Source organism: Manis javanica, chromosome 1 (genome assembly GCF_040802235.1).
Source record: "Manis javanica isolate MJ-LG chromosome 1, MJ_LKY, whole genome shotgun sequence".
NCBI lineage: Eukaryota > Metazoa > Chordata > Mammalia > Pholidota > Manidae > Manis > Manis javanica.
Genome location: NC_133156.1, coordinates 238541425 through 238567154, shown reverse-complemented (window position 1 = coordinate 238567154; position 25730 = coordinate 238541425). Strand labels below are relative to the sequence as shown.

At 49.4% G+C, this 25730-nt stretch overlaps 1 long non-coding RNA gene across 2 annotated transcripts in view; it reads left to right on the top strand.

Annotated features, from left to right (window-relative positions):
• Window positions 1-7957: 7957 nt before the first annotated feature.
• LOC118973942 (uncharacterized) overlaps window positions 7958-25730 on the top strand; it is a 39465-nt gene continuing 21692 nt past the window's right edge. For both annotated transcript variants that reach the window (XR_012122947.1, XR_012122946.1), the window contains exon 1: window positions 7958-8330. This is a non-coding gene — a long non-coding RNA (uncharacterized lncRNA). The remainder of the gene's footprint in view (window positions 8331-25730) is intronic.

The window sequence follows — 25730 nt, the reverse complement described above, 5'->3', positions numbered from 1 at the left end:
GCTTTGGAACAGTGGACGGTCATGACTGGGACCTTGTAAATTTTCAGAGAGTGAGAATGAAGCAGGGCCTGACTGTGGTCTTGTTACCCCACCTTGAGAGCCGGGCCCCGAGACATGCTCACCATGCCTGGCTTCAGGTGGACCCTGGGGCGGCAGAGTAATTCTGGGCGCTGTGAAGGGGAGGGGCCTGTGGCTGTGGGCGCACGCTGACCACCCTTGCTGCCTCTCCCCAGTGGGGTCTCTGTGCAGGCGGAGGGGGACCCAGGCTACAAGGCTAATGTCCAGCCCCCGAAATCTGGGCTGGAGCGAGGGTGGCCGGCAGCCCGGGGGCCAGCGTGGGGGCGGATCATCCCGCCCAGAGCCCCACTCCGGGGGCTCCGCAAGGACTAGGTGCGCTTTCAACAGAGCTGGGATTCAAAACCTTCCTGGCACACCAGGAACATTTAAGCCCAAAGGACTGGAAATAATATCTTTAAAATTATAAGGAAGTAACATCATTTTGAGACGGGTTCTTTAAAACGGTGAAGGATGGCAATAAGTTTACGACATGTGGTGCTGTACATATATGCCCATAACCCACGTCATTTTGACAGGGGCTTGTGCAGTTAAAAAATAAAAAGGCAATGATTTGGGTAACTGAAAATTTGCTTGGACTACTATAGGATAATAAAAATGAATAACAATGGGTTGCTTCAATTTCTTTTCATTTCTAGTTCAGAGCAGGAAATGAGACAGCACATTAGGTCAATGGTTATGAACTAATTAAAAAGCAAACACCCAAAAGCAATTCTATTTTTAAATAGGTTATACACAGAATATGCAGTAGCCAACTCTACATGTCCGTGAACTTCCAGGCTTATGACACGGGGGCTAAGCTAGTTATCCTGGGTTTGAATCCTAGTTCTTGTATTTATTAGCCAGGCAATCTGCTTACACTTTTTGAATCTTGGTTTACTCATCTGTCATATACATATAGTAATAAATAATCTCACAGGCTTTTGCTAAAATGTTACTGGGAAGCCTTTGTTGGCACACTGTGTGCCCTGCCAGCCAGATGATCTGTGTCCGGTGTTTTTTATCTGCATCTGACTTCAGACTGGGGGAAGCCAGAAAGAAAAAGTCTCACTGAAAATTGAAATCAGCTGGTTGGAACCTCGCCCCAAATTCTAGGAATTCCTTGGTTTGCCACATGGCTTCTTCATTACCTGCGCATGGGCATTGTTCGCCTCTCCTGAAGCTGCCTGGGCACCTGGAGGAAAAAGCTCATTCCGTGTCCTTTGAAAGGCCACCCTGAGCTAATGGACATGCATGCATGCCGGTGCTGGGCCGTGGAAGGCCGGCGATGACGGAATGAAAAATGAGGGAGGCTGGAGCCAGAGCAGGTCATTTCAAGGGCAGAGCTCAACTTCTGAGCCGCGGCAGCAAGAGGCCTGCTTTGCACCCAAGTCCCCTTGGTTTGCTCTCTTAGTAGAAGGTGCATCTGGCCCCGGGAGCCCCTGCCTCTGACATCACATGGAGGGGATACCCTGAGGGCACTCTGGGCTTTTCCTGCAGCCCACTCCCAGGCATATCCCTGGAAAATGGGGACCCATGCCTAGCGCTGGGAAAGCCCTTGTTTCTTGAAAATACTTGATCAGCTTATCCTGTCTTCACTGAGATTGCATCATCAGCACAGAAAGCATTTGTATCTATGAAGCGTAGTTAGCAGAGTGAACTATTTCTGCTGCCTTTATTGAGGTTTCCTGAGGCCTTGTGCTAATAATGGATTCGAGTGAGACCTGATGGCAGTTGGGACAAATGGAATCCAAAGCTCGGCTCCTGCCTGCAGGCTCCCTGTACCCTACTGACAGTCCTTGCTAATTGGCGGAGCATAGTGATCAGCGCTGTGCAAGCTCTTTCGCAGGGGCTGTTTCACTTCACTCAGGTCAGTGTGTCATTCTTGAGAGGACCGGTGAAGGCGAGCTGAAATAATATTCACAAGACAGAAGCTAGTTATTTTCCATTCTTTAGGGGGAGCAGACTCAGATTAGGGGATGCAGTATGGTGTGGGGCACTCCTGCTTGCCCAGACATCTCTTCTCTGCTCTATGCTGCTCCAGGAGCTTTGTCAATGATTTACCACTGAACCCTTTTAGCAGTCCTGTGCGGTGGTATCACTTTTTCACTTCCTAGATGAGGAAACTGGGGTTTGCACTGCTTATGCCATACGCCGGGGGCTACACACGATCAGTTTATAGTCGAGCTGGGATTGACACTTGGAGCTTGGAGCTCCATATGTGGTTTTGTTTGAATGATACTGGATCACATATCAATAGGGGTTCCCTAAAAATATCTACTCCCAAGATGGATATAATAACATCTGACCTGGAAGAAGAAAAGGCTTGTCAAATCTGATGGAAGTTGATGACCATTGTGCTGTGACCACTGTGTTTTATGTTATTTTAATGACAAAAGCCCTGATTTTGGATTGTCCTGGATCTGGTGCCACTGCGGATAAGCTGCAGGAAGAGAAAAGCAAGTCCTACGTGGACTGGGAGAAGGGGAGGGAGCAAAGGGGGTGTGGGCTTCCCCGACAGTGTGTGGCTTTGAGACCATGGTCCGGTGCTGCAGAAGGAGACAGGCCTGCGAGGCTCTGAATTCCTGCCTGATTGCCAAATGCTTCGCTGAGCATCCAGTGGCCCCAGGGCTGAGCTCAGTGCTGAGGGAAGTTGGTATTTAGGGCCACTCCTGGCCTCCAGGAGCTTACACCCTACGTCCCCGCAGAAGCTGGGAATCCATGCAGACCAGCTGGGCGATTTCACCCGCACCATGTGTTTGGGTGCCCACGCCTTCTCATCTGTACCTGCTTCACAGATAGCGTCTCTGCTTAGCTGTCCCGCTAGGAGAGGGCGCCTTGGCCGAATCAGGTCTGATCAGGCACTGCTGTTGGCCTTTACACATATCGGTTATTAGATCCAGGTGGTGTGTTCTTCTATAATATCTAAAAAGAACCAAGACACTATTCAACATATAATGTTCTATATGATGGAATATTATAAAACCTTTGAAATTGAATTTGAAGTACCATTTGTTATACTGGAAGTTAAAATGAAATAGGGCCCCAAAGCTGGATATGCATAAATAGTATGTAATTACATACAAATATTTCATACATGCATCTCAGACCACAAATCTGGAGGTACATGGAATGTCGATTTCCTTATTGTCTATGACATTTCTTATTATCTGGTTGAAGTTCACTTCCCCAGGGGGCACAGGACACAGCCCTCCCCCTTCGCAGGTTTGCTCCTCTTTGCCAGGTTGTTAACACTTTGGGGTCTTGCTGAGGTCTTGGGGGTGATGCAGAGCAGAGTTCTGGAGCTCTGACTCATAGAGCTGCTGCTGAGATGTGAGCACCCCCAGCCCCAGGACCCTTACAGCCCCGAGGCCCATGCCGCTCACAGTCTGTGCAGGACCAGAGCTCCTGAGGTTCAGGTGGGAGGCATCTCTGGGCCGCTTTGCCCTGCAGATGTAGCATGTGCTCTTTGTTCCGTCAGGGAGTGAGGTGCAGAGCCCATAGACCTCTCTTCTCACCAATTTCTTTCTTTTGTATCATTCGGGGGAAGTTGTTCTTCATGCATGCTTCTGGCCAAGATGCTTCATATATCCCATGCCCTCTGATGTGACCTGAGCGTTTGGAAAGAGAACCCAGGAAGGGTCCATGTGGGCGTTACTCAGAGTCCCTTAGTGTGTTGGTAGTGATCACCCCACCAACATGCCAGTGAAGATGGAAAAAGAAAGTAAAGATGGAGACACAAACTGCATGGGCTTATAGCTGTATCTCTGCACTTACAAATCTGCAGATCTGAATTCCTATGTATTTCCGACTCTGCCTTTATCTTGAAATAAATACACCAAAGTGTTAGCACTGGTCCTTTCTAGATGGTAGGCTTCTCAACGATTTTAATGTTCAAAAATTCCTGTATAAAATAATTACTAAGGACAAGAATAAATAAATAATGCTATTTTGTAAAATGATGAGCATAGACATGTTTTAAGTTAGTATAGGAGCCTCAAAGATTAGGGTGTTTGAAAGGGTAACATGCAGGAATGCGCTGCCACTTGCTGTCTTCAGCAGAGGCCAAGGATCAAATTCTGTTTTCCTGAAGAATGGCAGATTGATTTCTCCCGGTGCATTTATACACTTAGATATGAATAAGTAACGTAAACAGGCAATGTGAGAGCCCACCTCTATTATTGCTTCAAATAATCTATGCAGAGGACTATTATGTCTCTCCAAACGGGTTCCATGACATTTGATTTTAACCATGACATTTTTGTTCACCCAAAGTGTGTAATTTCACATATTACTTGATCTAAAAACTGGAAGATGAGCCTCAGCTCTGGCTGCTTATGGGAACCCCCCATAGGTAGGAACCTAAAAAGTGGAACATCCCTTTTCATTCAGGCTTCTGGAATTCCTCCCAATAGTCTTTGAAACTACTGGGTAAAATAGGTCACCAGCACAGTTGTAGAAATACACGAACATAGGAGAAATAGGAAAGCACATAAAACTTTAACAGCCTAGTGACTCGGCGTGCTCCTCCTTGCATCTTTTCCTGGATGGATGCACGGTCTTCCGACTGGCTCCCTTCCTCTCTAGTCTCATTTCCCCACATGTGTTTGTCCGTCTTGGAGCTGCTACCATTTCTCTGACATGTACATCTGATCGTGATGCTCCCACGGCTTGGCTCTCCACTGCTTACTGGGTAAAGCTGACCACAAGGCAGGATGCAAGGGACCTCCATTGGAAGTGTCTCCGCACAAGATATGCAGATGACTAACTTAGCAAGCATATCAAAAGATGCTTCAGCATCAGTGGTCACCGGGGAAATGTAGATCAAAGCGACAAGCTACCCCTTCACAGCTATGAGGAGGGCACTGATAATAATAATAATAATGGTCACAACAACAGGGAGCAGCTAGTGTGGATGAAGGTGTAGAGAAAGCAGGGCCCTCGTGCACTGCTGGTGGGAATGTGAAACAACCGCAGCTGCTGTGGGAAGGACTTTGGCAGACCCTCAGTAGGTTAAATATAGACTATCATATGACACGGCAATTCCATTGCTAGGTATATAGTCAGAAGAATTGAAAACAGGTGTTCAAACAAAACTGTATGCGATCCTCACAGTGGCACTGTTCATCATAGCCAAAATGCAGGAACAGCAAAAGTGACTATCGCTATCCATACAATGGAATATTATTCAGCCATAAAAGCTAAAGAAGGATATGTGCTACAATATCATGTACTTTGCAAAGCGTGCCGTGCACAAGAAGCCAGGCATAAAAGGACACCTATTGTATGATTTCATCTAAATGAAGTGTCCAGAACAGGCGAATCGGAGACAGAAAACAGACTAGTGATTGCCAGGGGCAGTGTGGGAGGTGGGGGACGCTGGGGGATGGGGTTACTGCTCAACAGACACAAAGGATGATGTGGGGGGATGAAAAACGTTTTGCAGCCAGAGAGGGGTGATGGTTGCACAGCACTGTGGATGTGCTAAATACCCCTGAAGTGCACATTATAAAATTGCTAAAATGGCAATTTTTCTGTTGCATGTGCTTTTCTATAATAACACAACATGGTTTAGAGGCTTTCGTATCTGAATGCAGCTTTGTTTTTAGATTTCTTCTACTCCAGCCCTGTCCTCTGCGGGCAGGCCAGGCCAAATGCTCACTGTCCATGGAACAGACACGCTCGTTCACACCTTCTTTTCTGCGCTTACACTCTGCCCTGTGCATAAACTTGTGGTCCCTGCCTTTTCCTTCTCTGCCTGGCTAATGCTCACTGGAGCATGCATTCGTGTTTCAAGATGGAACTTACTCTCCTTGACGAAGTCTTGCCTGAACTGCTCAAAGAAGACATTGTGCTCCCTCTACAACTGTGTGGGCACATGATATTGTTAAGGTTTCAAAGAGTGTGTAACAAAACCACCCCAAAGCTTAGTGGCTTAAAACAATGACAACATTTATTTCACTGAAAAATCTGCTCCATTAGGCCACAGATGGGGCAACTTAGGGCTGGGATCATTGAAAACCTCACCCACTCATAAGTCTGATGACTAATGTGGCCATTGGCTACAGCCTAAGCTGGGCACTGTATCTGGCACCGAGCCATGAAGCCTGAACTCCCTTACAGCATGGCAGCTGGGCTCCCAGGGCAGGACACAGCCAGAGAGGCAAGCAGAGCTGAATTATCATTAATACCCCAGTTCATGAGTCACAAGGCATCACTTTTGCCCCATTCTATTGGAAGTGAGACGCTAAAGCCAACCCACATTCATAAGGAGGTGAATTAAACTTCATGTTTTATAAGCAGGGTGTACTTATGAGCATGTTTTAAAATACCTCAAATATTCTCCTCATCAAAGACAGTGACACCCACCCTGGCCCCCCAAAGTATTCCTTACTTCCACTATAAATTCTTCTTAATTCTCATTTTGTGTCTTATCTTTTCTAGAGTGTTAGTTTCCTGAGATGGTATCAGTTTTGCTCAGTAATATGTTATCAGCATGTAGCACTCTGCCGAAGTTTATTGCATGAACAAATAATACTTTAGTACAATGGCTTGTTTACTAGATTTTCCCTGTCTGCTATAAGCTGAGAGCAGGAATTGTGTCTTACATAGCTCATAATCTATGCACTAGGCATGGCAGCATCCAACACAGAGCAAGGGCAGCAGTTACTTGTAAAAGAAATTAATCAGCGCTTGGATTGATGATGGCTTTGTTAGCTGGGAATATATGTGTGTTTGTATATGTAGGTGCTTTTGAAAGACTTTACGTCAGCTAACCTTGATGAAGGCAGACATTTATTTCTGTTACAACTCTACATTCAGGGCAGGGAAAGTAAAGCATAGTACATATTCAGTCTTTCATTCAATTGACTAATTAAATCAATCAATGAATTAATTTGTAGCTTGTACTTATATAGAGGATTAAATTGATAGATATTGATTGTCCAGTGGCTACACCTTATGTTCTACTGGATACATTCTATTGTAGTTTGATATTTGTTCAGCAACTGTTTTTTTTTTTTTTCAAATATTAACTCAGGTTCAGTGATCAGACTTGAGTAGTTCCCAAACAAAGTTGATTTTGCCCCCAGGAGCTATTTGGCCCTGAATGCACAGCCTAAGAAACAAGGGTGTCGGCCCAGGTGGCAGGCTGGGCTTTCCCGTCTTGCAGATGTGGGCGCGGAGGCGTCCATCCTTTCCAAGGTCTGCCCAAGTCTGTGAGTCGAAGCCTGAGAGTGTTCAGTGATTTCAGGGACTGATTAGACCCCGTCTAATGAGTACATGGCCTCTCAAAACTTCAGGTAGATAGCTTTTATTTTTGTCTTGGCTCATCAACCAGCCTGGGAGGGTAGTGGAGCCCGAAAAACAAATCAGGTGCACAAATCTGTACAGTCAAGTGGTGTTTGGCCTGGAACATAGCCTGGGTCCGCCTGATCCTCTGTGGCTGTGCCCACACCCATCTTCTGCATCTTTCCCATTCCTCCACCAATGTAATCTATATTTTATTGTGCATTACTAATTTCTACTGTGGTTACATCTTAAAAATGTAAACCTCCCACCCCCAGTCAGCAATACCCTTTGTACATGGAGTTTAAAGTCATATAAATGAAATGAGAGCAACAAGCTATACAGAAATGAAGGATGGCTGCTGGATTTTTTTTTTTTTGTAAAACATAAAATAACTTTGCTCAATATGTATATACAGGAAAACAGTAGAATCTTCACAAATATGTTAATGCTGGAAACATTTTCATTGGCTTCACCAGTAAAAGAGGAAAACTTAGACAGAAGCCTTGGGATTAATCATCACTTGGCTAAAAAGGATGAATTCTTGGCTGACATCTTTTGCAGGGTTGGTGTGCGAACCCCTGAGTGGCTGGAGCCCTGGCAGAGAGAAGCCGGGGGCGTCAGAGCAATGGCATCGCAGGAGCCAGCATCTCAGGCTTGTGGGCTCTGAGCGTGGGGACGAGACAGTTAAAGCCTCCCTGTGTGAGCGCGCCCCATCTCACAGCGCCGGCGCCAGGTCAGCAGTCTGGCTGGAGCTTGGATGTGGCTGGTTGTGCCAGGCGGTGCCAAGCACCCGGGCAACCCTGAAGAGGTCCCCAAATCCAGGTTTCATTCTGCAGCCGGGAGGATGCTGTCATGACTGCCTCACGAGAGGAAACGAGGCGCTGCACTGGTGCTTCCCAGACAAGCCACGCAGGAGCAGGGCACTCTCCCGGCTGGAAGCCTGCTGATGCAGTGACAAAGGGGACCTGGGCTGAGGCCCTGCTCAGGTGAGAGGAGGCCCCGGGGTCAGCTGCGGGCTGGCAGGCCCGTCTCTGTCGGGAGTATGGGGAAAAATCAGTCTGCCGGGCTGGGCGCTGCTATCAGACAGATTGATTGCTGAATGCCTGTTGCCATTTTCCTAATTCGTTTTTAAACATGAGCAGAAAGGATCATGCGCTTTGGCCAGAAAGCCACCTCTAAAAGTCAAGGAGACAGTTTCCAAGAGAATCTACCAGATGCGGAATTCTAGCTCGGACTCTGCTCTGTTGGCAGCAGACCAAAGTCTGATTAGCATGTCCCCAGAGGTGATTTCTCACCGCCTCCAAATTAATTCTGGGATGGTGGGGACAGAATATTCCATGGGTTCTGGAGAGCTGAGTTCCAGCTCAGAGCCTGTCCTAGGGTTACTGGGAAGGAGTATGGTGTTGGGAAAAACCTGTAACCTCTTGGCATTTTGGTTTTTCTTTGAAAAAATATTTGCTGCGACAGGTTTGAGCTCCTTGGGAGACAGAATCACGCCCTATTTACCTTCGTTTGTGAGCCCTTGCCCCAGGACCTGGTCCTCAGCACGTCTGTAAATTGCCCATCGACTCACAGTGCTTTAGAACAAAAAAATGGCAATAAAATATGAGTGCAAATGTAGAAAGACCAGGAAGTCTAGGTTATAGCCTCCGGGAAGCCAGCTATCCTTTCGGAGCATTTAAAGAAAGAACAGAGCAAAATTTTGTCCTGTGGTGATTATACTGGTTTGGGTCCAAACATCTGTTAGGCAAGTGGGGCACTGCACTCTGTGTCACGGCCCAGGTGGCTTGAGCTTTGGGTCAAGTGGCATCCCAAATAGGTCGGAGGGACAGAGAGTAGACGGGAATAAGCCCGGGGCTATGGAAGGAGGGCTTTTGGGGAACAGTCTGGATGAAATCCCATGGCAGTGGCTGAATGGGGGATGACCACCTTGAGCCTCCCCCTTGCTGGGGTCAGCCTCCAGGAGGTCCGATCCACTGGGTGGGGTCTGGCATTGAAAGTACTTGTCATCAGGTGAGTATCCTGGTTTCAGTAGCCAGGAGATTCATCCAAATTGCACCTCTAGCTGAATTCTTGGGAAAGCAAATAAGACTTGCTTTCCTGATTAAATCCCTGTGATGCCTCCTTTCTGCCCTGAGATATGTCCTGGATTCTGCCCGTGACCCACCAGGCTGGCTCTGGCCTCTCCATTTTCCTGCCCTGGCTTTGTGTCCAGAGGCTTCCGGCAGCATGCTCACTGGGCATATGCCCGCTGCTTGTATTTTCCTGCTGGTTCTCAGATGTCCTCATCCTCAGGTATCTCTTTAGCTGGATGCCAGCCTGTAACACCCCCTGCAACAACAGTCTGATCTGTATTCATTGTTCCAGACTAAGCTTAGCTGTGATTTCTTCCAAAGACACCCAGGGGCTCACTGAGACATTTCACTTGCCCTGAAGCACCTGGGGTTGCTGCGATTAACAGGGCACCTGTGGTGAGAGCCGGTGCCCTCGCTGATCCCTGCCACCCAAGGCCAGGGGCTATGGCCTCAGCATCGGGGCACTGGCACACAGGAGGGAGACCTTGTGTAGCTGCAGGTGAAGAGAAAGAGCGTCCGTGCCCTGGGGGAGGCTCTGCGGACTTCCGAGAGCCTCATGGCCCTCCCAGAGACTGGACGCTCCTGAGGACAGCAAAACCTGGGAACTAGTGCACGACCCCAGGGCCCAGACCTAGGACTGGGGGACTCTCCAGGGCGGCATCTCTGAGGGCATGGTGCGGCGGGGGCACTGGGTGCACCACAGACAGAGAGCTTGAAGGCACCTGAGCCGCCCTTGGGCCCCGTGCCTAGCCGGGGCTGTGTTAGGTTGGACAAGGCAGAGGCCAGAGAACTGAGCTGAAGACTAAAGGCAAGACAGGACTGTGGGGTGGCTGCTGGGGTCAGGCCCTCCCTGGAAACAGTCTGCGTCTTCCAAGTACATTCATGCCAGAGCTGCTTTGCGCTCACCTGCCGGGCAGCACGTGCCTCACATTTGCATAACGGGTGCTGAGTGTTCTGTGAGGCTCCCACTCTGTCCCAGAATCAAAGTCAGAGGCCCCCAGTGTGGCCCGGGGAGCCTCTCCCTGTGGGACCCAGCCACGCGTGCCACCCTCCCCTCGAGGCGTGAGGAAAGGGCCCTGAACGGGACGCTGCGGTCCCATGACAGCGTCCAGGCGGGGCTTGGCCTCCCTCTGCGCAGGGCTCACTAGAAAGACAGACTTAGAACGCAGGGATGACAAGCTGTGTGGACGAGCTGTAATCTTTGTGTCGTGACAAATACACCTCAGAGTGGTTTAGACAGGAGAGGAAATGGATTGGGTCAGTGACCAGGAGGATCAAAAAATGGTTTTGCTTCTGTCCCAGCTGGATACAGGGGTTCATGAACTCCCCAGGAATCCGGAGGTGTTCATGCTTGATTCTTTGTTATCTATCTCTCAGGTAGGCTTTTTTCTGAGCTGATTTTATTCACAAGCAAACATGCCCCATGTGGTGGAAAATATGGTACCTCAGACAGTTCGTCAGCTCAATGACAAAAGAAGACGTCTCTCCCCGGAGTGCAGGCCACATCCAGTGCCCTTGTTGGGCCCCATTTGGCCTCCAAGCCAGTTCCTAAATGCAGCCCTGGCGTCAAGGCCGCACAGTGTTTGAGGGGCCCCTCTGGGGCCTCCCCCTCCCTCCCCCACACACTGAGGGGCACTTATAACCGGCATCCATCCACCAGGGCCCCGGGGCTGCCGTCGCAGGCTGCCGGGCACGAAGGGAACGTAGCAATTCCCTGGTTACCGCCCCTCATTTTAGATTTGCTAATTTTTGAGGAGACAGGTTGAGAAAATAGTATACACTTACTGATCACAATTTAGAGAATAAAGGAAATACCTCTAATCACTCAATATTGTCCCCAAATAATTTTAAAGTTTTCTACATAATTTGCAACATATTTATGTTTTGGAATTCTGATTTTTCTGTAACTATTTTCCCTTGTCATTCACATTTTCTTTGCAATATACTTTAATGGAAATATGAGCTTCCTAGCAAGGAACGTATACATTCATCTCAATTCTTTTCACCTTTCCTTAGGGTCAAGGCCCTTTTTTTAGTAGATGAAGAAATTGAGATCTGGAGAAGGGAAATCATTTTCTGAGATTGGTAGCAGCACTAAGATTAGAGTCCAGGGCCTTCAGTCTGTTCCTACCTTCTTATTTATCCGGGGTCTTTACCTTCCTATACTGGCAGGAGATGCTCAAGTGTTTAGGTATTTTTAATTTTTTTTGGTGACTTCAGGGTGGATAACTATTAAAGAGAGACATGATGCAGCTGGGTAAAACGCCCCTCTTACTGACAGAGAGTGTCCTTCACGCACCTGAGCAGCACAGCAGGTAGCAGGTAGTTTCAAGAGGGGGAAGGAAAATGATTTTTTCTAAACTTTGTAAAGGTGGAGAAAAATTTGAAAACCCATGTTGCTTAGAAGGCAGTGTGTGTGTGGGGGAGAGGTTACAGGTATTGTTTCTGCTCCATGTTCTCATTCATTGAATAAATATTTATTGTGTACCTCCTCTGAGTCAGGTATTGCTCTGAGTTTTGAGGACAAGATGGTAAAAAATAAGGGCTATATTCTCAGGGAGTTTGTACATTCTGGGGAGGCTGGACAAACAATTAGATGAAGAGACAAAGAGAAATGAAAACTCTCAGTGAGCAATGCATACTAGCTGGGGACTGAGACGGCCTGGTTGTGGATTTGGGACTAAGTGTCAGGAGAGGTTACTTAGGTTGAGTGCTCAACAGAGCCGTGAATGAGAGGATACCCCAGGAGCGTGAGCAGCCCAGGCAAGGGGCTGGGGGAGGGTGTTAGTCCAAAGGTCCTGGGGTAGACCATGCAGGGTTGCCTGAGGAGCAGAAGGAAGGCCAGCCCGTGTGGCCAAGGTTAGGTGAAGGAGGGGACTGTGGACCTGACAGAGGTCAGGGAGATGCTGGGACAGGTAAGGAATTAGTGTTTTATTAAAAGTGTGCTAGGAAAAAAAAAAAAGTGTGCTAGGATTCTGCTGGGAAATTTTAAGCTGGACAATGATGTGATGATCTGATTGGTATTTGGAAAGGTGGTGCTGGCTTCTGGGTAGAATGGATTTTGTGGTGGGTGGGGGTAGCAGTGAGCCAGTCAGAGGCTTGCTACGGAGAGCCAGGCTGGGCATGGCAGTGCACTGGACCAGTGCAGAGCAGGCTGTGAGGCAGGCAATTTGAAGTCCGCAGGAGTCACTGACAGCCTAGCTGCCCCAACCTCCCTGTGACCCCGCCAGTCCGGACCTGTGAGCAAGCACTCGGTTATGGGCTCAGCGGGCCATGGGGCTGAGCTGCCGGTCTTATACGGGTTATGAGAGAGCAGGCAGTCATTTTCTGCAAACCTTCCCGGCAAGGAGCAGGCGCTGGAGCTGGCCTGGGCGGGGAACCTTGGGGCCCTGGTCATGTGTCAGCAGCAAGAAGGTTTGCGGCTCTAAAACTCCAACGCTGAGGTTGGCAGGCTTTGGCCAGAGTTACCGTCCCTGCTCCCTGCCTGTGGTCTCTCTTCTGGAGCCCCAGGTCTGTGTCCCGGGGTCACCTGCCCCTCAGGCCGTGGGCCTTCTGCCCTTGCAGTCCCAGGGGGAGCTGCTATCTGTCTCCACACTGCAGGCCACGAGGGAGCCCCTAATTCCTCTGAATTCTGTAGCTCCTTAGGCTCATGATCTGGCTTTTGCACAATTATATAGTCTCAGGTTTAAGGACACATCCTAGTGGACCAAACAAACATTCGCACACACCACACAAAGCATAGGGCACTATTTTTACAGGAAGTCACTGTGTGTCATGCATCATGCCACAGTGGGGGAATCAGAGCTGAACCCAGCGCTCTCTGTGGTGGGCATTTCTGTGCTTGGCATCCACTAAAGGCCAAGGTTCTTTGTAAATAATTTAAAACAAGAAATTCAAAGAACCAATTGAATGTCTTTGTGGAATTTTCCATTACGAAAATCAGAAACACATTAAAATTGAAATAAGCAAAGGCAATATTGATTTCAACAGCAAAACCAAAATTAGGACAAGCAGACACAGTATGTTCATCCCCAGAACAGGAAATGAGCTTGTATGAAGAGATGAGACTCTGTGCTCATGTCTAACTTGAAGATACTTTCGGATGAACTCATGAAAATTCAAACAGCTTTAGCACGAGGTGAAATAAATTTTTCTGTTTGGAATATTTGTCATGTGACTAAAATCAAGATAACCTAGCAGAGCACCTGGTACTTTGCCTGCTTTCAAATTTCATTTTAAGAAAAGAATTTCAAATATTAAATATTCGTGATAGTATTTTTCATTTTTAAAGTGAGTTTTATTTGGCATTTATTTTGCCAAATGTCCCTCTCTTTTAATTAGAAATTAATACACCTTTGTTTTAATGTTTTTATATCAGGGAGAAATAATTTTTACTTGTTATTGAAATATTGTCACCATTATATGGTCTTATAATAATAAGTCATGTATTCATTATAATTTATATTTAATGAAATATCTCTTCAAATACCACCCAATCACAGAAATAGATTCAGTGTTTAATATATTCACCACTTATTATGGAAAAACCATATGAATATAGTGATACAGAAAAAATAGGGAATTACCTATGATTTCAAGAATACCCTAGAATCTGGCAATTTTAACATCTCTTTCCTGAATCCCACAGATTCACATCTGATGGGAATTTGGAAGCCCTGAAATGTGCTGATGCTGCACAGTGAGGAATCTTCCAGAGCCTGGGGGGAGGGGAGGGCTGCAGGAGCACAGGATCAGGAAGCCATCAGTGCGGCCTGGGTGGCGGTCAGGGGGCAGCACTGGGACGGTGCGTCACGTAGCATGGGCTCTGAGGGACCCGCAGAAGTCCATTAGGCTGTAAAAGGAGAAAATAGCATCTCACACTGTATGACCCACACAAGCAAACATCTGAACGCAACAGTACGTATCAAGGTAGCCCAACAGTAGGAATTAGAAATAAAATATAAATGTCTGTGAAGGGCTGCACCAATACATGCAGAAGGAGATGGTGAGGGTCTGGAAAGGCCTTGAGTGCCTTTCTTTTTCCTCCCTGGTCTTCCCCATGCAGCTCCCCCTCCCTCTTCCCAGCGCCCAGCCCCAGGGAGCACCTCCTCCAGGAAGCCTCCCCTGGCTCTTCAGCTCCCACAGACCTGTTCTCTAACACCTGCTCCTCTGTGGAGCCACTGGCTTCTGTACCAGGAACTCATGCTGGAAGCTTCCTGGTGGTCTGTTGTCCTGCTACTGGACGTGTAGCCCTTGGACAGCAGGTGGGCGTCACCTAGGAGCTTATTGGAAACGCAGATACTCAGGCCCCACCCCAGATTTACGGAATCAGAATCTACATCCTAGTAAGACTCCTGAGTGACCTGCGTGCACCCTGAAGTTAGAGAAGCTCCGGTCTGCCCCCCGCGCTCCTGTCCTGGGCCCTGCCTGGGGACCTTCCAGTTTCCACAGGACTCTGCTGTGCAGCCAGGGCGGACCCGCGTGTCACCGCAGCATACAATGTCCTCCTCACGCGCATCAAAGGGCGAGGAGCCCGTGTCCCATGGGCCTGGCCCAGCAGTCAGCCCGGCAGAGGCGCGCGGAGCACCGCACGCAGCAGTCCATGGTCTCTCTGACAGGAGCCTGGGCCGGCAGAGCGCCTCTGAGGACAGTCGGCATTGTGAGTCTGTCATGGAGGGGGCTGGCCCGGGGACAGCAGAGGGTCCCTCCTGCACTGGGCCCCGGAGCCCTGCCTGAGGGCTCGCCCACAGCCAGCGTTGAGTTCGGGCGGCGAGCAGGAGGCTGGGGTGAAGCCTTGCGGAGGACTCTGCTCCTCGGATTGAATCACAGGAAACAAACCCCAAGGCCTGGCCCTGCACTTCCAGCCTCATGTCTGCCATTCTGTGACTTAAAGTTCCCAAGAAGGGGCTCCGGACAGCTCCGCACACAAGGCAGGTCTCCCCAGGGCTGTTCGTGCAGCTCTGTCCACTGACAGGCCGCCCCGTCGTGGGCTCACTCCAGTGCACGGTGTGCTGTCCTCTACCCCTCAGGGACTGCCCTGGGCACCCGAATCTGGGCTCGGGCTCCCCTCTGCATGGCTGCAGCTCCCAGCCATCCCCTTGCCAGCGGTGCAGCAACCACGCGGTTTCTGAGACCTGGTTTTGCAGGGACGAGGTGTCTAACATTCGGGAAGGAAAGCCTGGGGACTCTAGGGGGCCTCCAGATGGCTTGTTCTGGCACCTAGGTGGCCTTCACCGTGCCCACCCAATGTTGGTCACTGGGCCCACGCTCCAGTAGACAGCTCCAGGGTGTGCAAAAGCAGCCAGCCAGCTACTACCAGCCAGCCCAGACACTGCCTATTCTGGGACTCAAGTGTCCCTGGGCCACACCCACACCCATTCATTGCACATCACCACACGCATGCACATGGGAAGCATGTGGGTGCCTTTAGGTATGCCCTGTACCCTGATTCACTATGGACTCACATTTTACTCCTGGATGGAAGGGTAGGCTTTATTAGAATTAACAGGGGGATCCCTGGGAGAAGAGAGGATTAAAGCAGATACTGTGTATAAATCAAGTCCATCCTCACTGGAGAAAGAGAGGACACTGGGTAGTGATCACTGCATCCTTAAGATGTGCTCCAGGGCTGTAAGGCGGGGATGGCTGGCTTCCATGTCGTGCCTATTCTTAACACAGTTCGCATAGTTTTACAGAGGAGAGTGATTTAACAATTAAAACTCGAATGCTGTCAGCTATCTGAGACTATCAGGATATTATGAGTCAGTGTGGGAATGCAAATTGCCCAGAAGGCAGTCATTTATTTCTCAAAGTTTTGACCATTTGGTACAGAAATCCTTTAAAATTGACTCTATGAATTCTTCCTTCTTAAGAAGAGCAGAGCTCATAAATTGCTACGTGGTACAATGATATTTTCAGGGGTCTGTAGAGAGGGCTTCTGCTATTTTGAATAGCCCTGGGCTACCTACCATATCTTTTGAGTTTTCCTGTTACTTCATAAAGATTCTCAAGACCTTATCTTTATCTATTTTTTCTGTCAGTGGTCAGTTCTCGTTTCTTCCCCCATTGCCCCTTTCCCTGCAGTAGCAATGCGCTCTCAGTGTGGAAATTCTCCTCATCTGGACAGAGCTAGGACTATGAAGAAGGTAGCCGGTTTAAGCACATAAAATTGAGGATGCCTGGATTCCAGGGAGGGTTGAGGGCTAAGGACACAGCGCTCATAATGGGTTGTGTGGCTTCTTCTTCAACTGATGCAAAGAACTTTTGATTTTTAAAAAAATTTTGTAACTTATTGTTATTTATTTTCTTATCTTGTGGCCATTTTTTACGAATAGATGAGATCACCAAACAGCTAAATTCCAACTATTTGAAGATTTTCTGTTGCAACATGAATGGTCCACTATATAAAATGCTGTAAAATCTCCAGATTTGGTTTAATGGCTCATATATTTGATTTGTCCGCTAATATATATTGAACCCCTTGATGTCGGGAAGGGCAAGGAGTTCATAGCCCCCCATCCTAGACAAGAGCTTGATTCCACTGACGTAGGTCCACCCAGGCTCTTTTGATGAAACTTTTCTGGATCATTGGACAAGTTCTTAAAAAACAAACTATTTTCTATTTTTCTCATTTTCATTTAAATAAATGGCAAAAGGCAGTCTCTGTGTAGGTCTATGAGTTACTCGTGTGGTATTTTAGGTATAAAATGTCCATGGTCATCAGTGTCCACAGGAGAGCATGAGGCAGAATTTTCTTTGACACCCCTTCCCCCCATATCTGGATGGCTTTTTTGGGGTGCATAAAATTTGTAAAATGGATTTTTGGATGCCCCCAGGTCACGGTGCCTACTCACTGAATTAAAGATGCTGCCGCCCTCAGTTGCAAATTAGGTGTGTTCATTATTACTGTGGCAGGGGACCAAGGTGAGGGCTTTTGTAACCCTAGACATCAGCAAAGGAAAGTGGTCCCTAGGAAACTTGGCCCCTTGGGCACAGAGGTGACAAAATCAAGTAGCCAGCCAGGCAAGGCAGCCAGCACAAAGTAGTGAGGCAGGCCAGGTACAGTGCAACACAGAGCCCATGTCCAGGCCAAAGCAGACCACTGAATGTCCATATTCTAGAATTCCACAGAAGGCCGACCCAGAGACACATGCGGATTCCTGGTTTGGAAAGCCCTGCGCGCACCGCATGTGACTGGTGTCTGGGCCGGAGGTGGTTTGCAAGCCCCACCTTCCCGCATCTGCTCGGTACCATCAGCAGAATGCGAATGTCTTCCACAGGAAGCCCACCCCAAATCCAAGCCCAGAACCCAGGACTATTTTCTGGGGTTGGCTTAGTGATTAGAAAGTAAAGGAATGATCTGAAGGAAGTGTCTTGAAAGGAGTGTCATCCCTGGTTTTCCTAAGGCCTCTCCACTCTCTGATGTCCTACACTAGCCCAAATGCACACTTTAATATTTCTGCCCTATCTTCTGGGGGCATTTTAATTTTTAACCATATACAGAAGCAGCCACACGTTTTAATCCCTTGTCAGTTTGGGGCATACAATCGCACTGGAGATCCACAGCAGACGTACTGGAGTCTTCCCAGAGCCACAGAGTGTTGTCATCCGTGACATCTCGTGCCCCAGCAGTGTGGCCAGTGGTGAGACGTGGTTTCCCTTCCCTTCTGCTGGGACTCTTCCGTTCTGCTCTTGGACCCACCGTTAATTGTGACATCAGAAACAAGGCCCATGAAGCATTGATTACAGGGCCTGACACATAATAGCAGCTCAATTTATGGAAATGAATTATTGTAATGATTTCATGATGATTCTGTTTATGAGAGTGATTTCCGTCAGTGGACACAAATACACAGTTAAATAGCCTTGGAATCACCTAATGCAGAAATTCTTATATTCATAAACTTACGTGGCCCCTCAGCACAGTGTTTCTTATATACAAACACAATAGAGGTGGAATTCTAAAGCCCCAATTAAGGGGAAAAGGTCGCTTTGGAGGTAACAATAGCCAGAGCTAAGCAACAAGAGGCTACTTAGTTTGGCAACCTTTGTTCGGAGGAATCCTCTGAAAAAGCCCCCCTCGGCACCTTCTGAATGGGGCCGGAGCCAACGGGGTAATCCCCCGCCTGCCTCACATGGGGTTAATTGAATGCTTGGGAGGGGTGGGTCCCCCTTTTGTGGCACTGGCTGGTCACAAAACAAAACCCAGTTGCTAGGTTCCAGAGGGGTTTCTGGCTCACACTCTGGGCTAAAATATGAACCCAGTTCCTCTCCTTGCTAGGCCTGGCGGGGGTGGGGAGAAAGCTAAATCTTTGGAACACACAGAATGTGCTGGAAAAGGTGAAAAGTCCCATTTCGCGCTTCACATTGAAGGCAGACTCTGAGCTTTGCCCGCTTTTCGTCCCTGGTGGGGCAGAGCCTGCCAACTCCTGCAGCAGCCGGTGGGGGGAGTCTGGCAGGCTGCCACCCCGAAACAGCAGGCTGCACGTGGTAATTAAACCTCAGGGGCCTGGAGAATTTGGATTCCAGTTTGGAGAAATACTACCCCAAAGACTCCCCCACCCTGGTCTCCGCTTGCTTGCTGTGGGAATTTTCTTGCCTTAACACTTGGCTTCCCTGGTAAACAAGCTTGAAAAGAAGTCACAGACGGGAATTGAATTAATACCTTCGTGTTGCTTGTGATGAACTCGTTTACTTAATTAGATGATCAAGAAATTACAATATTGAAAAACATAAAATTGTAGCTAAAAATCAAGGGTTCACCTAGCTTGCTTTGGTCCTTTGTGGAAAAACTTGACCAAATATGATGTTTTCTTAAATATTAAACAGGCCTTTTTTTCAATAGACAAGTTGGAATCATGAAAGACATGGGTCCTTATTACCTAATGATCGTGTGACACAAACGGCACATGTCCTCATGTAGATGGCTCAGTTTCTCTGGGCTTTGGCTTCCCTTCTGTAATATTCATATGATTTTACCTGTCCAGGAATTTAGGCTGAGCATTAAATGAAATCATCATAGCCACATTCTGAACATTTGGGAAGTGCAAAGCATTGCATCAATGCACCAGCACATGCAATGTCTTGAATTGTCACACAGCTCTGGGCCTGGGGTGCTTCTTATTCTCAATACACAGACAGTCTGGCAGCAGGCACCTGAGGTTAAGACCACCGACTTGGCCTGTGACATAGCCCAGATTCAACAGGAGCCCTGCTGACTCGGGGCTTGTGTTGTTAGCAGGACCCAATCTCTCCCCAGACTCCAAACACAATATTTTGCATGTAGGAAATGTTCCCGTGGTCACTCAACTTAGTGGCCTTTCTCTTTCCCTCAAGAACAAAGAATCCCACTTGCCCAGCCTCTGGTTTGTTTGAGGTTCTCCTATGGACAGGTGACGTCAGCCTGTGGCATCACTGTGTTTCCAGCTAATTAACAAACAAGTCCTTTCTTCTGAAATAACCATGGGCCCTTGCCATTGGCCTCAGAAAGAAGGAAATTAGAATGTTTTCAAACACACACCTGGGGCCTTCTCGCAGGCCGCTCCTGGGCAAGGTCGTGCCTGTCCAGGGACTATTCTTAGTCCTTGGTCCTTGTTCCTTGGTAGATTCCGGCCTGCCAGGACTTCCTTTGTGGATGCACCTGACGTCTCCCCCCCATTTGCTCCTCTTGTTCCAGTCACCATGGACACAGAGGGGAAGAGGCGGCCTCCTCTGACCACCCCATTTGCCTGGACTCCACCACCCTCAGGCGTGCAAGGGCAGGAAGCCACGAGACAGGGGGTCCCTCCTGGCCTTGCCTTTTCCCAGCAGTGTCACCAAAGACAGGCCTGAATTCCCGCAATCACATTTAAGGCCATTTCTGGTTTGACAAACCCAGAGCAATCTGTACAAATGGTCATGATACTATTAATAAATGTATCGGAGCTGGGAAGATCCAACTAGGTAATGCAGCTGAGAAGTTTGCTGCAAACCTAAATCCCCACATAGCTCTGAGCACATTTTAAAAAATTTTTTTATTAAGGTATGATTGATATACACTCTCATGAAGGTTTCACATGAAAAAAACAATGTGGTTACTACATTTACCCATATTGTCAAGTGCCCACTCATACCCCAGTGCAGTCACTGTCCATCAGTGCAGCAAGATGCCACAGACCCACTATGTGCCTTCTCTGTGCTACACTGTTCTCCCCATGACCCCCCACACCATGTGTACTAAACACAATACACCTCAATCCCCTTCTCCCTCCCTCCCCACCCGCCCTCCCCCACCCCTCCCCTATGGTAGCCACTGGTTCATTCTTGGAGTCTGTGAGTCTGCTGCTATTTTGTTCCTTCAGTTTTGCTTCATTGTTATACTCCACAAATGAGGGAAATCATTTGCCACTTACCTTTCTCCGCCTGACTTATTTCACTGAGCATAATATCCTCCAGCTCCGTCCATGTTGTTGCAAATAGAAGGATTTGTTTCTTTCTCATGGCTGAATAGTATTCCATTGTGTATATGTACCACATCTTCTTTATCCATTCATCTACTGATGGACACTTAGGTTGCTTCCCTATCTTGGCTATTGTAAATAGTGGTGCGATAAACATAGGGGTGCATCTGTCTTTCTGAATCTGAGAACTTGTTTTCTGCTCTGAGCACATTTACCTTGTTAGGATCAAGTGACCTTGTCTCTGTGTTTCTCTCCACCCAACCCAGCCCGTGTGGTTCTCATCCTGCCCTTGTTGTCCTGAGGGGTGGGTGGGGGGCAGGTGCCTGCAAGGGAGCATTCTTGGTAAGGAGGATCGTTTAGGGGAAGAGGGGAGACTTGATCTTCCTTCTTCTGGTACGAAGCACGTAGGAGAGTCTGAGCGTGGAGGGGATGCGGGGCGCTGCTCAGCGGGTGATGAGGGAGAGGCACAGCTCAGATGCCAAGTGCTTCACATTTGGTGGCCGGAGGTATCAGTAATGGTGGTGCTAGTTGCAGCCGTCAGGACTACTAGTCAGTAGCAGTAACAGCAGCCAGCGGCCACTGAATGTTTACTGAGCTCCCCAGATGCTCTGTACTTCACACGGATCTTCCAAATTTCACAAGAGCCTTAGAAGGCGGGCACTTTTGTTTTCCCTATTAACAAATGAGGGGCCTGGTGTTGGGAGGTAACTTATCCAAGGCACAGAGCCACACACCGTGCGGGTCCTTGCAGCCCAGGCTCCGACGTGCGCCCCTGGCCCCTGCGGGAGGGAGCTCAGACCACCTTCCAGCAAAGCCGAGCGCCTCGCCTGTGGCCCGGCCGGCCCGCCTCGCGGTTCCGGCTGGGACCGCACCGGCTCCCGCGCTCCTGTGTCCCCTCCGCCGGGCAGGCTGACAGCTGTCACTCTCCTTTGTCCTTATTTTTTCGGAAGCAGAAACAGCCTGTGAGCGGTGCGGGAGCAGAGCTGCGGGCTCTAGGGAGTCCCCAGGACCTCCAGAAATGCGGCTTTCGTCCCCCCTCCAGGTCCGCGGCTCTTCCTTGCCTTTCAAGGCGAGTCCGGTCGGGCCGGGCCCCCACTTCCACCTGGGACGGGCGCGCCCTCTAGCGGCAGTCGTGGGCGCACCCTCTCCGTGCTCCGGCCTCTCCTCGGCCTCGGTGGCCCAGAGGCCTCCTGAAGGCAAGGCCTCCCCGCCGCCTGGCGCGCTCGGCGTCCCGCTGGCAGCTGTGGCATGTGGCGCTGATCGAGGCACGGCGATTTCCTGGAGAGTTTGCATTCTGGGGCTCAGCTGACGTGCACCCACGACTGCAATGCAGGCCCCTGAGACGGTCAAGCGGAGCGCAGAAAGAGGGAAGCCCTGCACTGCCCAGGAGAGCTGGGGCAGGAAAGGGGCCGAGGGAGGAGCGGTCAGCCTTTCCCAAAGGAAGGAGCGGCCTCCGTGCAGGGGTCCCGGGCAGCTGGCCGTGGGGGAGCCACCCAGGGCTGGAAACCTGCAGGAGGGGTGCAGTTTGGCCTTAGGCAGCCGCGGAGGGGCGGGTGAGGGGCAGGGAGGTGACTTTGGCATCCCGTGAACACTCTTTAGGGTCTGTATTTTTGCGAATTGTCTCTAAGATACTAAGCAGTGACAGAATACTTAACAGACAGGAAGAGTTTTAGAATGTTCAAAAAAACAAAACACAAAAAAAACTCCAAAAATTAAATGGAAGATTCACAGAGACAACCAGTAACGTTCATCTTCCTAAAAGTTTCAACTTAGCATAGTGTGCTGTGTTAATGATCTCTAATGCTCTAATGAAGACAGTGGCCAACAGCCGAACTGGACTGAGACTAGAGGGAACACGGGTGTGGTTCGCTGACGGAGCTGGCCGCTTACATGGTCTTGGCACGTGCACGCCACTCCACAGGCACCCAGGGCACCTTTCTGATTTAAAGGTGACCAAGACGGTGACAGGCATGGGTATCCGGCACTCCCCAGAATGCGCATGCTCCATCCGTATTTGCCACATGACATCCTGTTGGGAGTGCCTGCTCCCTTTTCCCTGGCCCCTCCTGTAAGGGTGTACACCTGTCAGTGTGGCCTCGTCCCACGGAAGAGCTGCAGGCAGCCCACTGCAAGGAGGGACCCTCTGTGGGCAGCCAGGCAAGGCCCTCCCCTCCCCCTTGTGCCCTGGGAGCCTCACATAGGAGGGAGGGCAGTGGCCCAGGCTGACCTGGAGCTGCAGAAAGTTCAGAATGCCACCACCTCCCTCCTCCTTGTGCCGGCCTTTGTGCCTCCACCTCCCCCCTGGGAGAGTGGAACCATCCATCAGGACCATGGTGGGGACGTGCTTTGATGATCAGTGAGCCTGGCACAAGCAGCTCCTTCTGTGGGTCTGCAGTGCACATACTTCTGGCCATGCCCACTGGTCTCCACGTCTCCAACCTTTCTGCCTGTCCTTTATTATTTAGTTAGTTTTTAAAAGACTCTCTGTGAAGTGCCTTCTTGAGGATGATATTTTCTTAGGCTTCATGACAATGGCAGAGAGCGTCAGGAGTTAGATATTTCAAAGGGACAAGCACATTTACCCAAATACTTTCTGGACCAGGCGTGTCTTCTGGGTATCACAGATACTCTAAATACCTGAGGTCCAGGGAGAAAGGGGAGCTGTTCCTTCCCTCTGTGAAAAGGGAAAGCTGCAAAATCGGTGAGCTTTTCACAAAAAGGAGTGGAGGGCACTTCAATCATGTTACCAAGAGGCAAAGCCCAGCTGAAAAGACTACACGATTCCAATTCTGCGACATTCTGGAAAAGACAAAATTATGGAGACAGTGAAAAGGTCAGTGGTTGCCAGGAGCCCAGGGGGGGTACGATGAGCAGGGGGAGCACAGATCTTTAGGGCTGAGAAATGACTCAGTGTGATGCCGTAATGATGCACCTGTCATCACACACTTGTCCAAACCCGCAGACTGCACAACGTTGTGCTTTAGTTCATAATAACACAGCCATATTGCTTCATCAATTGCAATAAATGTACCACAGTAACGATGGTGTGAAAGCAGGGAAAACATGGAGGGGGTAGAGAAAGGGTATATGGGATCTCTCCATGATATGTGCTCTATTTCTCTATACATCTAAAACCTAAATTCTACTAATTAAAAAAAGAGTGTGAGAGAGTGGGTTCATTTGAGTGAATGAGGTTCAAACCGTCAAGGTGGGAGCCCCTCCCACATGTCTGGGCAGAGCCTGGATGGAGCCTGTGTTGGCTGGAGCATTGACCCACCTCCTGGCAGACCCAGGTAACCTCGGGCCCTACTCACTCCCCTCTGAGCTGGCCAATGGGCCACGGTCTGTGGCATTCTGGTGCGCAGCAAGAGCGAAGGACAAGCTTGGATATCCCCAGGGTGCTGCGGGGGAGGGAGGAAAGGGCTTTCGGCTGAACTTGCTTAAATCTGGGCTTTGCGGCTTACCCTGGACCAAGTCACACAGAGTCTCTGGGAGAATGTCATCATTCGCATTTTCCCCAAGAGCTCGTTGGTAAAATGCAATACTGTGTACCTGTCGGAAGGTGTTGTGGGTACTAACGACGGACCTGGGCAGGTACCCATAACAGTGCTTGGCATGAGCCATCAGCTGCTAACGGGTCCCTTTTTTCCTCTTTCCTTCTCTTTCAATGAGCAGGAGGAGAAGTGAGGGAGAGGAAGTGTGCCTCTCCCAGGCCCCAGGCTGAAGGGGGCCACTTGAGAAGGAGTTTCAGACCCACGTGCACCCTATGTGTGACCCACCCAGTGGCCACTGGGCCTTGTATCATCTTCCATTTTGGTCTCATATCCAGCAGTGTGAATTTTTTATTGCTTCCCTCCTATTAACTCCCATATAGTTTTAACCAGTGTGGACCTTGCCCTGGAGACGCCTGCTTCCCTTTATCCCTGCAGCCCACAACCTTTCATGGTGACCGTCTCTCATGAGGCTGTGAAGCTGTTTGCTGGCGACCTGGAAAGATGCCTGCGTGACCTCCAAGCACTGAGGTTTCAGCTTGAGAGCTGCTCAAGTTGCCTTTGGGGTCATGGAGTCCAAGCACTGCCCCGGAGCACCGGGGGACCTCCGGCTCTTTGAGGCTGCAGAGCCCAAGCTCGGGCTTTAGACACACAGCCTTTATCTCTTGGCCATCAAGAGCTCAGGCAGCTCTCAACACCCTCGTCCCCGCCACTCCTGGGCCATCAGCAGGGCCCTTTCATAGCTCCCTTCCAGGAACTGAAGACCAGGGGTAAGAAGGCCACCATCGGTGGCTATAAAGTCATTTTAACGAGGAGGCAGAGACTCAGTTACTAAACAGCCTGTGCGTGAACTTAACTGTATCCTTCATCTCTCCAACATATCCTTTAATTTTCTTCTTCTGAAGAAGAAAGTATTGCTTTGATCTCGAATTAAGCAAATGTTCCTCAGATGAGCCCACCATGGGGCTGAGCAGGGGTCCTGTGGAGGCTGGCCATTTGGGCACATGCCAGGGCCAGGTGGCACCTCCTGCTGGGGCATGTGCCTCGGTGGCAGTGGGCTGGGAAGGGCAGTGTGACACACAGCCAGGGAGCCCACACGGAGGGAAGGGCGGCCGGCCTCATCCTGATTTTTCCCAGGCAGTTTCCTGGAGACGGGCTTTTGTTCCAGTGGAGTCCATACCCCAACCCAAGAGGCCCGAATCCAGATGTGCACATTTTGGGAAACACAATCGAGCCGGAAGCTTTTCCCTCTAAATACCGCCATGTGCTCCCAGGCCCTCTACTGGGTCTGCAGAGCCTCTTCTCAAATGCCCGGATCCCCTGAGCTGGGTTCTTCCAGAACAGGTGTTTTCCTGGCTCCTGTGACATTAATTTACAAACTT